The sequence below is a fragment of the Neomonachus schauinslandi genome, chromosome 13 (genome assembly GCF_002201575.2).
Source record: "Neomonachus schauinslandi chromosome 13, ASM220157v2, whole genome shotgun sequence".
Lineage (NCBI taxonomy): Eukaryota > Metazoa > Chordata > Mammalia > Carnivora > Phocidae > Neomonachus > Neomonachus schauinslandi.
In genome coordinates, this window is record NC_058415.1 from 57,260,956 (window position 1) to 57,271,599 (window position 10,644).

A 10,644-nucleotide genomic window follows, 5' to 3' on the forward strand; every position below is an offset into this window, starting at 1 on the left:
AGCAAAGATAGGAGACTTGGGGCCCTGGGCTTGACTATCCACAAGCAAGCCGTTAAGATCAGGTGGAATAATTGATGCTGGCAGGTCCTGGAAGAGAAAGTCCTCTGAAGGAAGGAAAAAAGGATATGTAGGATTATTGAGCACCCATATGCCAAGTACCATGCCAGGGATATTTAACATTTCATATAATCCTTAACAACAGCATTATGAAATTATCCCTTTTAAACATTAGGCACTTTAGACTCAGAGAAGTTTAGCAGTTTGTCCAAGTTCACAAAGCTTGGAATCATGAAATCTGTTTTTTGAAGTTTATTTGGGAAAAAAATTATCAAGGAGAGCCAGAAGCAAGAATGTATATTTGTTAAGTTGCGTTAAGATACTAAACATAGGGCTTTGTATACGATTAGTAAATGTGATGATTAAATAAGTGAATGAGGACAGTTTAATTGGGGATGAGACTGCTGCAGGAACTGATATCCACTGAATCCCCAGATTTCAGGGTGTGGCTTCCTTCACTGGCAACCCCACTGTAATGATGCCTCTGGGTGTCTCCGGACTTAATTGGGTCTGGAAGAGGCCTTTGGGTGTGGTCTTTGATAGGACTTGCTCTGGGAAACAAGAGGAACACTTCAGAGGATGGTCTTTTAAGACCACCCTCCCAGCTTGCAGAATCCTTGAGGGAGCAGAGGGAGAGACAGGGTCACTTTTAGGAAGCGTGATTCACAGTGTCTTTGTGGCCATCTGAATACTGCACCATAGACACTGGTCCACAGATAACACGCAGGAGTTTTTCCAAAAAGTGCTTCTGTATGATGAGGAGGAGGGCTGAACAGGTGCAGAACCAAAGAAGGCTTATTGGAAGTCCATTGTCTGGGGAGGGCAAAGGGTTCTTCACCTGATACAGTGATGCACCCTTATCTCACCCCCTTGGCTGTGGTAGTGCTTTCATTCCACCTGAATGCCAAGGTGCAAATTTGGGACCAAGGAGAGATTCTGGTTTCTTGTCCAAAAATAGAGTGGTGAGGGAAGTCAGCAATGTAATTCACCAGAGAACCACTCTGAGTTTTCCTGTTCCCCTTTTATCCTTCCACATAGCCAAACCTAGTGACATCCTCCTATAATAGAAGTGGTTTCCCTGGGCTCCTGGGGTTACTTAGGAAAGATCAAGCTTGTGAGAAAACAAAACAACCTAATTTACCAATTGTTAGCTTTTCTATTTAACTCAATGGCTGCCTGAAGCATGGGTGTGGCATGTCATGCACAGCTCCCTCAGTGGAGTAAATTCTGACAAAGGTTTATATTGGTTAATCACCTCCCCATTACAGAGTTGTTTATAATCCCCTTTCAGTTCAAACCCCTTTCATCAACTTAACACACCAAAATAAATAGGGATATGGAGATATATATATATACATATATATAGTTTTTTATATATTATAGTTTTATAGTTTTTTAAGAAAATCAGAAGGAGTAAGCCTGCAAATATGATCTTTGTTCCAATTCAGAATATGTCCTTGGGGTCTTTTTCTACACGGGTCTTTTCATTGAGGGCTCTTGGTATCACACCCTCTCATGTCCCTGGAGGAATTGCTAGACGGGTTCAGGTGCTCCCCACATACTGGACCTTGAGTATCATCTCCTTGATGTCCAGGTTTGGGTAAACATAAAGATTACAAAAATCTTAAGAATACTGTCTAACTCTCCCCTAATCACAACACAAGTCAAATCATTCCAGAATGGATGTGAAGGATGTCACATAGTTGCCTTAATCTACTCAAAAAAATGCTCTCTCCAAAGGAAAATAAAAGGGGAAAGAATTTCACTTGCAGGTACACAGATATATCTGGGTTTTACTTAAGGATTTTTTAGCCTTTAATCTTCCACATCTTCTCTGATCACATTCTTACAGTTTTCTTCCTCCTACATTTGCAGTATTTTTGACAGTGCTTCCTTTTCCTCAAACATGAATAGTAGGGCTTTCTCCAGCCCATTTCCCACACTCCCTTTTTTTCAGTACACCTGTTCCTAAGTGGATCATATTTATGCAAATAGTTTCCTTTCTCTTTAGTTACAGAATCTATTATCTTCTAGTCCCACCTCCTTTTCTCCAGCAGTACTCTTGATTTCTGCTATCTTCATTTCTCAGATTGATTTATTCATTTCTGATGGGAATATCATCATCCACTCCACCCCTCAATCTTAATGACCAAGTTCTGACAGGAATTGCTTACCAACTTTGGACCAAGAAACCATCAATTTGTAGCTGGAGACATTATTTTTTCCATTATAACATCCCTCTCCAAATTTCCTCCCCTCCTAGCAATCCCCTCAGAGACTCATAGATACTTACTAAGTGCTACCTACTTGCCAGGCATTATGCTAGATAAATACGACAGTTGTTTGCCCTTGAGGAGTTCACATAGAATCAGTCTGGATTTCTCTAATCATTTACTATAGAGAAAAGTAAGGGGAAATTACAGTTTTACAGAGTATCTATAGGAGTCAATGTAGAGTAAGTATGCCTTTTCCCAGTCATCATTGAAATACAGCTGCTGTTCTGTGCCCCCTCTGGCAGCTCCACTGTTAATCCCCCTGCCATTGCCCTGCCAAAATTACTTTTGTCCATTTGCTTTGAATGAACTGGCCATACTCTTAGCTTCTTATGATAATAATGACAGTACCTTATATTTGGATAACATGTTGTAGTTAAAGCCCTTTTACATACATGTTTCTATTAGTGAGGAATGTTTCACCTTACTGGGGTCTTCTCACTAAAACAACAGTGTATGGGCTGCCTGGATCACTCTCTCTCCTATTTTTTTTTCTTTTTGGAGTCTCTTAATCAAGTTTATGGGTCTCCCAGAGGGAAAGCCCCAGTGATTCACTACAGTCACCACCTACCAGCTCTTAGACTATGGAGAGGAGTTTCTTGTTGGGTCCAAAGGCCAAGTAGTGTGCTCACTGGTCAGCCCTAGTACTTAATCAGGGCTATCCTATTACCTGGCCTCGGAAAATTCAATTCTGTGTTTTTTTTTTTTTTAACCTCCTGAAATCCAAATACATATTCCCTTCTAAACAAATATTTTAAGCATACTGTCTCAAACCAGTTTTTTGGGCTGATTCATAACATGAAGGCAGTTTTCCTTGTCTATTTCTATCCAGCAACCGGCTGGCTTCATACCATCTGAGCTATGATGGAGTCCCCATATAGCAGTACATGCCTTGGCATGTGCTTTTACCTCTTCCTGGAATGCTTTTTTTTTTTTTCCTTAGCCACTCGGGTAACTCCCACTCATACTTCAAAATTTAGCTCAAGCAACACCTTTTTTTAAAAATCCTACACTCATGCCCCCTACACATGCATATACACTGCATTCTCACAGGCTGAGTGAGATTCCATTTGTTCATTCTACCAACAGTTATTAAGTGCCTGATTTGTGCCTGACACATAGTAGGCTGCACTCAGCAAATATTCATAGAATCAGTAAACAAATAAAGATAATTAAGGTGTAATAAGTTTATTAAATGGGGTTGAATCTCTGCTTCAGGGGCCCACAGCAGAGAACAAGGAGTGCCTCTCCATCTTGCTGAAAAGCTCTGCTTGCTAAGTGCAGTCATACCACCCAATCACTGATAGTGTGCTATTTCTTAACTGTTGCTCTGCTTCGGTGGGAAGCCAGCACTGTAGCTTTTCATGAAGATTCATCCCAAGCCCCCAGAGGCTAAAGATCATGCCATAATTTTGTTCTCATGTATATTAGAGTTTTGTTGGCTTTCAGTAAATATTAAAAACAGGATCTCTGTCATGTCTTATTCTCTTGAGCAGAGTTCAGGAAGACAGTTTTATTCAGTGTTTAGCCCTTCTGCAGCTTGGAAACCCCAAAAGAGCCCTGTGCAGTTGGGGGTGACTGTCTCCCTGGGCTAACTGAAGCCAATGCTGCTGTGCTGGATAAATAGGGTGAATGGAGGAAGACACAGAGGTACTAGGTAGACCCTTTCAGGGTCTGCAGACATGAAAACTAAAAGCTGTAAGCTACTGCTAGGCCACAGAATGGCTGACTATGAACAGGGCTCCCAGAACAATGTCGTGAGACACTGCATTCCTAAAGCAAAACTCTTTTTGATGGCTTTTGTTTAAATCTTGAGATTGATGTTGATGTCCACAGTGAGCTTAGAGTCTGTGCTATGCATTTTGCATTTCTTAGACCCTGGTTCTGCTGGTTTTCCATACCCTTGTGGGTAGTTACCTTCTATGTTAAGTACATACCTTTCCCTGAGGCTCTCTTTTTGGCACATGCTTCCTGGAACCAGTTGCCAGCTACCTTGAAATTTTTCACCCTCATGTGCAGATGCTGCTCATGCTGAATTTCTCCAGCCCAAACCCAGGAGGGAGGAGATACATTTTCAAGCTTCCTACACCTGCCCTTAGAGCAGTATCCTTCCTGTGAGCCGGGCCACAGTGCCACAGGACGCAGCATAAATGCAGGGGACCATTGATCGCGGTAATATTATCTCTTACGGTGCTTGTACAAACTAGCTAAATTCCAAAATTTTGCAGCTCTCCCCTGTGGTCAAAGAAATCACCTGTAACTACTATATGGTTACCTGTTCTCATCCCTGCTAGCCCTGAACTTACCATTCAGGGTCTACCTCTGGGGAAGTGGAGTGGATGTGATGAGATGAGCTGGTGACTCTGTAGTTTTTAGACCTGAGCTCTGAAGATTTAGTTTGATTAGTCTCTCTGGCTTGGCTTTGAGAGGAACTTTGAGGAAAAGAAAGGGTACTGACACCATGATCTCAAACTTTTTATGTTGTCATCTCTGCAACATTCATTCAACAAAGATTTATAGAACCCATGCTCTGTGGAAGACAGTGGGAACCATCTAAATTTTTCTCCTTCTTAGTATCACTGAAAACCTGAGATTCCTTTTTCTACCTGCTCAACCCACTCTGGTTTTTTTCCCTTGTCCCTCCACTCATAGGTTTTCTTTGCCTTGTTCCCACCTAGGAAAGCCTTCATAACCTCCAAGCAATCACTTTTAGATGTTTGGGAGTTTTGGGGTTTTTTTTTTAAGATTTTATTTATTCATTTGACAGAAAGAGAGGCAGCAAGAGAGGGAACACAAGCAGGGAGAATGGGAGAGGGAGAAGCAGGCTTCCCGCGGAGCAGGGAGCCCGATGCGGGGCTCGATCCCAGGACCCCAGGATCATGACCCGAGCCAAAGGCAGACACTTAACGACTGAGCCACCTAGGCGCCCCTTAGATGTTTTTGAGCCTTTTTCAAACAGCTGCCAGTCCTATAAAGAATCAGATGAAAGAAATAAAAGGCAGGATGCCTGGGTGGTTCAGTCGATTAAGTGTCTGCCTTCAGCTCAGGTCATGATCCCGGAGTCCTGGAATCGAGTCCCACATGGGGCTCCCTGCTCAAGCAGGAACCTGCTTCTCCCTCTGCCTGCCGCTCCCCCCTGCTTGTACGCTCACGCTCTCGCTCTCTCTCTCTGACAAATAAATGGGTAAAATCTTTAAAAATAAATAAAAGGCATCCAGATTGGTAAAGAAGTAAAACTTTCACTATTTGCAGATGACATGTTACTATATATAGAAAACCCTATAAAATTCCACCAAAAATCTATTAGAACTGATAAATGAATTCAGTAAATTTTTTTTAAAAAGATTTATTTATTTATTTATTTGAAAGAGAGAGAATGAGACAGAGAGCACATGAGAGGGGGGAGGGTCAGAGGGAGAAGCAGGCTCCCCGCTGAGCCGGGAGCCCGATGCGGGACTCGATCCCGGGACTCCAGGATCATGACCCGAGCCGAAGGCAGTCGCCCAACCAACTGAGCCACCCAGGCGCCCTGAATTCAGTAAATTTCAGAATGCAAAATTAATAAATTTCTTTAAAAGAATCAGATAAAAGCAAGTATAGTAAATGTACTTTACATATAGCATGCCAAATGAGGAGACTCCTGCCTATTATCAGGGCTGCTCCCCAGGCTTCTCAGTTACAAATCTTTTTTTTTTTTTTTTTAAATACTCTGTACACCCAAAATGGGGCTTGAACTCACAACCCTGAGATCAAAAGTCATATGCTCCAACAGAGCCAGCCAGGTGCCCGAGGTACAAATCTTTATATAGCTTTGGAAGAGGTTCCCTAGCTGTCTTCTCCTTCCTTATTTTTCCACCAGCTCCTACTATGGAGCAACCCTTCCTCCTCTTACTCCCACCACTCTGCCCTTATAAATATTCTCACTGTGTTCTAAGCATGTGCTCTGCAAAGAATGGGTGTGTCTTGCACACACACATTCCAAGCTGCCCACATATGTCTTACTGCCTGACAAATACATTTAGACAGACTTCTCTCACCCAGAGAAAGATTTTGTTTTGTCATCTGTTTTCATTTTCTCCAGATCATATAGCTACACAGCCCTATTCTACCTCCTTGTCCCTCTGTAATTCACCACCACCTGCTCCTGCCCTCCTGAGGTTTTTTCCAAGCCTTCCTTAGATACCACAAATTCTCTGGCAGTCACATCATTCTTGAGACAATGTCTTTTTATCTTTCTTTCATCCTTTTTAGGGAGGCAGAAAACCCAGTTCCACCCACCAGCCAAAGAAGTAATCATTAACTATCATTTGTGGGATCTTTACAACTCGATTTCCTTTTAACTCACTCTTCTTCCTAGGACTTCTTCCAGCACAGGAAAAGCCAGGTTTTTCTCACCAGGCATTTGTTTTTACCTGTCACTAATCACTACCACTTGTTTCTCTAGAAATTAGAGCCCATTTTGTTCATTTCTCAAACACCCAGGTGCACATCATGGGTATTTCAGCACACTTGCTTTTAATCAAGGTGTCTTGTATACAGGTTTGATCCTCTCCATTAAGCACTAAGGGTTTCAACCTCATTCTTTGAAGCCCACTGCTGTTGTGTCCTCACAGTTTACTCTCAAAATCAAAGCTATGTCAATTCACAATGACTTGGGGTCTTGTTTGGATTTTGATGGTTTCTTTTTGATGGTTCTGCTCTACATTTTCTGCCCTTATTAGCATAAAATGGCCTAGAAACCTGAACCATCTCAGGTAAAAGCAGTAGCAGTACTCCGGGATCCTGTGGTCAGGAATGGAAAGTGGTTTTTAATTTGTTTTTATGATTGTTTGTTTTGCTGGTGGATATCATCTTCAGTCTTCATTAAAATTCCTTTAAAGATCAACTCCCCAAACCACTGCAGTAACATCATTAGTAATTCAGATAGCTTAATAGTGATTCTTGTTATCCTTACAGAGACTAATGGGTTGTAGCTGGACTACAATGTATTGGGAGATGCCTGTGGTTAATTTACTGATACAGTATTAATGACTCAGTTCACCTACAGAGTAACCTTCCTCTTTGGCCTTTGTTGAGAACTTTCATTATATTATCTGAAAAAGACAGTAAGAACCAAATGTATACCATTGATTTTCCTTCAATGAATCATTCTTGAAAAAGTAAATTTCGTATGGTTATTCTAGGTCTCCAAATAAGCATTTCACAACTTTTTTTTCAACCCATACTTTCTTGCTGATAAACTTGAATGTCTTATAACTACTCCCTAAAATTTATAATACAACTTCTGGGAGGGAGCTTCCCCCAATTATTTAGAGAGCTAGTACTTTTGTATCTCCCCAGCAACCAAGAGGACACTGTCAAGCTCTGCTCTTTTGTAGTCTATGTTACCAGAAAAAAAAAAAGTGATAACTTTTAATATTTGCTTTACAGATATAAATATATATTATAATTGATATGCTTTTTCAGTCCACTATTTGTCCTCTCCTCCTGGAATTCAGATATGTATTCCCCCACCTGCTCCAGGATCCAGCCAATGAGAATCATTCATTGCTCTGATCTTTGAGTTCCTACTGGATTAAATCAGTTTTTTTCGGGGCGCCTGGGTGGCTCAGTCGTTAAGCGTCTGCCTTCGGCTCAGGTCATGATTCCAGTCCTGGGATTGAGCCCCGCATCGGGCTCCCTGCTCCGCAGGAAGCCTGCTTCTCCCTCTCCCACTCCCCCTGCTTGTGTTCCCTCTTCGCTGTCTCTCTCTCTCTGTCAAATAAATAAATAAAATCTTTAAAAAAAAAAAAAAAGGGCGCCTGGGTGGCTCAGATGGTTAAGCGTCTGCCTTCGGCTCAGGTCATGATCCCAGGGTCCTGGGATCGAGTCCCACATCGGGCTCCCGGCTCAGCGGGGAGCCTGCTTCTCCCTCTGACCCTCTCCCCTCTCATGCTGTTTCTCTCTCGCTTGCTCTCTAAAAAATAAATAAAATCTTAAAAAAAAAAATCAGTTTTTTTCTCTATTTTTGGTATGAATATTTCACAGGTTATTTAATAATTCTCCTATTGACATTATTTCCACCTTATCATTGTAAACAAATGAATAAATATTCTTTTACATTTGTGCACAGGTCAAAGAGGATCAGTCTCTCATATAGAGTAGGGTCTTCTTCAGTCAAAGGTATATTAGTAGCTGTCCATCTCTGCTAGAATCATAGCCCCCCTTTTTTTTTTCATTTTAATTCCAGTATAGTTAACATAGTGTTATATTAGTTCAGGTGTACAATATAGTGATTCAACAATTCCATACATCACACAGTGCTCATCACAACAAGTTCACTCCTTAATCCCCATCACCTATGTCACCCATGCCCCCACCCACCTCTCCTCTGGTAACCATCAGTTTTAGAACCACAGACTCTTAGGACAAGCTTGAGAATTCTGTTCTTGCACCACAGCAGTCAAGGGGAAAGCTTACCTTATACTCCACAATGTTGTCCTTACTTTTAGCAGTAACCATTCTTAAATCAAAACACAAAAAATGTAGTTCTCTAATAAAAAATGTAAAAGTATCCTAAGGCTATATTTTTCAAATTCAGGTCCAGACCCATTGGGAAGTCATGAAATCATTTGAGAGAGTCAGTATCAGGATTGTTTTAATTAAATAGAGAGAGTAGAAAATATCAGGGAGCATAACATGTAGTAAAAGAGGACTGGTTCACAAAACTTTGGGTTCAGTTCTAGATCTCTGGACACATGTTTATAACTATGTATATACAAGGTCACATCATAAACAATATTTCTTACTATGAGTCACAGTCAAAAATTTTGAAAAACAGGGGCGCCTGGGTGGCTCAGTTGGTTAAGCAACTGCCTTCGGCTCAGGTCATGATCCTGGAGTCCCGGGATCGAGTCCCGCATCGGGCTCCCTGCTCGGCAGGGAGTCTGCTTCTCCCTCTGATCCTTCCCCTCTCATGCTCTCTGTCTCCCATTCTCTCTCTCAGATAAATAAATTTTTAAAAAATCTTGAAAAAAAAAATTTTTTTGAAAAACATACCATGAAAGTTTTCTGAGGAAAACCCTGTAGCCTTGGAAATAATTGATCATGAAGGAGGTCTGTTGTGAAGGGCTGTGTGTCAGTTTTACATTCTCCCTCTCGGTGTGGTATGCCTGTTCCTTTTGCTCTAAGTGGGAGACTTGCTTTCCCACCTAACCATAGAGCACAGCTGGTGCTCTTGAGGCGTGTGGGCAGTGTCTGGAGACTATAGACTCAGCCTCTTCAAGAATCCTCTGGATCATTTGGGTAGCCTGGGTGGTTCATTCAGTTAAGTGTCTACCTTTGGCTCAGGTCTTGATCCCGGGATCCTGGGATGGAGCCATGCACTGAGCTTCCTGCTCAGCGGGGAGTCTGCTTCTTCCTCTCCCTTTGCCTCTCCCCACCCTCCCCTCCCACTTGTGCTCGCTCTTTCTCTCTCTCAAATAAATAAATAAAATCTTTTTAAAAAGGAAAGAATCGTCTGGACCCATAGTCTCAGCAAAATCTCTAACATACACACACTCTCCTCTCTACCCCTAGGCCCAACCCCACCAGGCTAGGTCACATGAACTTTTTTTTCCTTTTTTAAAAATTTCAATTCAATTTAGTTAACATACAATGTATTAGTTTCAGGGGTAGAATTTAGTGATTCATCAGTTGCATATAACACCCAGTGCTCATTATATCAAGTGCCCTCCTTAATGCTCATCACCCAATTACCCCATCCCCCCCACCTCCCCTCAAGAAACCGTCAGTTTTTTTCCTATATTTAAGAGTCTCTTATGGTTTGCCTCCCTCTCTGTTTTCATCTTATTTTTCCTTCCCTTCCCCTGTGTTCATCTGTTTTGTTTCTTAAATTCCACATGTGAGGGGCGCCTGGGCGGCTCAGTCATTAAGCGTCTGCCTTCGGCTCGGGTCAGGATCCCGGGGTCCTGGGATCGAGCCCCACATCGGGCTCCCTGCTCAGCAGGAAGCCTGCTTCTCCCTCTCCCACTCCCCCTGCTTGTGTTCCTTCTCTCTCTTTGTCTCTCTCTGTCAAATAAAGAAATAAAATCTTTAAAAAAAATTCCACATATGAGTGAAATCATATGGTACTTGTCTTTCTCTAAGTTATTTCGCTTAGCATAGTACCCTCTAGTTCTATCCACGTCATTGCAAATGGCAAGATTTCATTCTTTTTGATGGCTGAGTAATATGCCATTGTATATATATTCTACATCTTATTTATCTTCTTTATCCATTCATCTGTTGATGGACATCTGGGCTCTTTCCATATTTTGGCTATTGTGGCCATAGC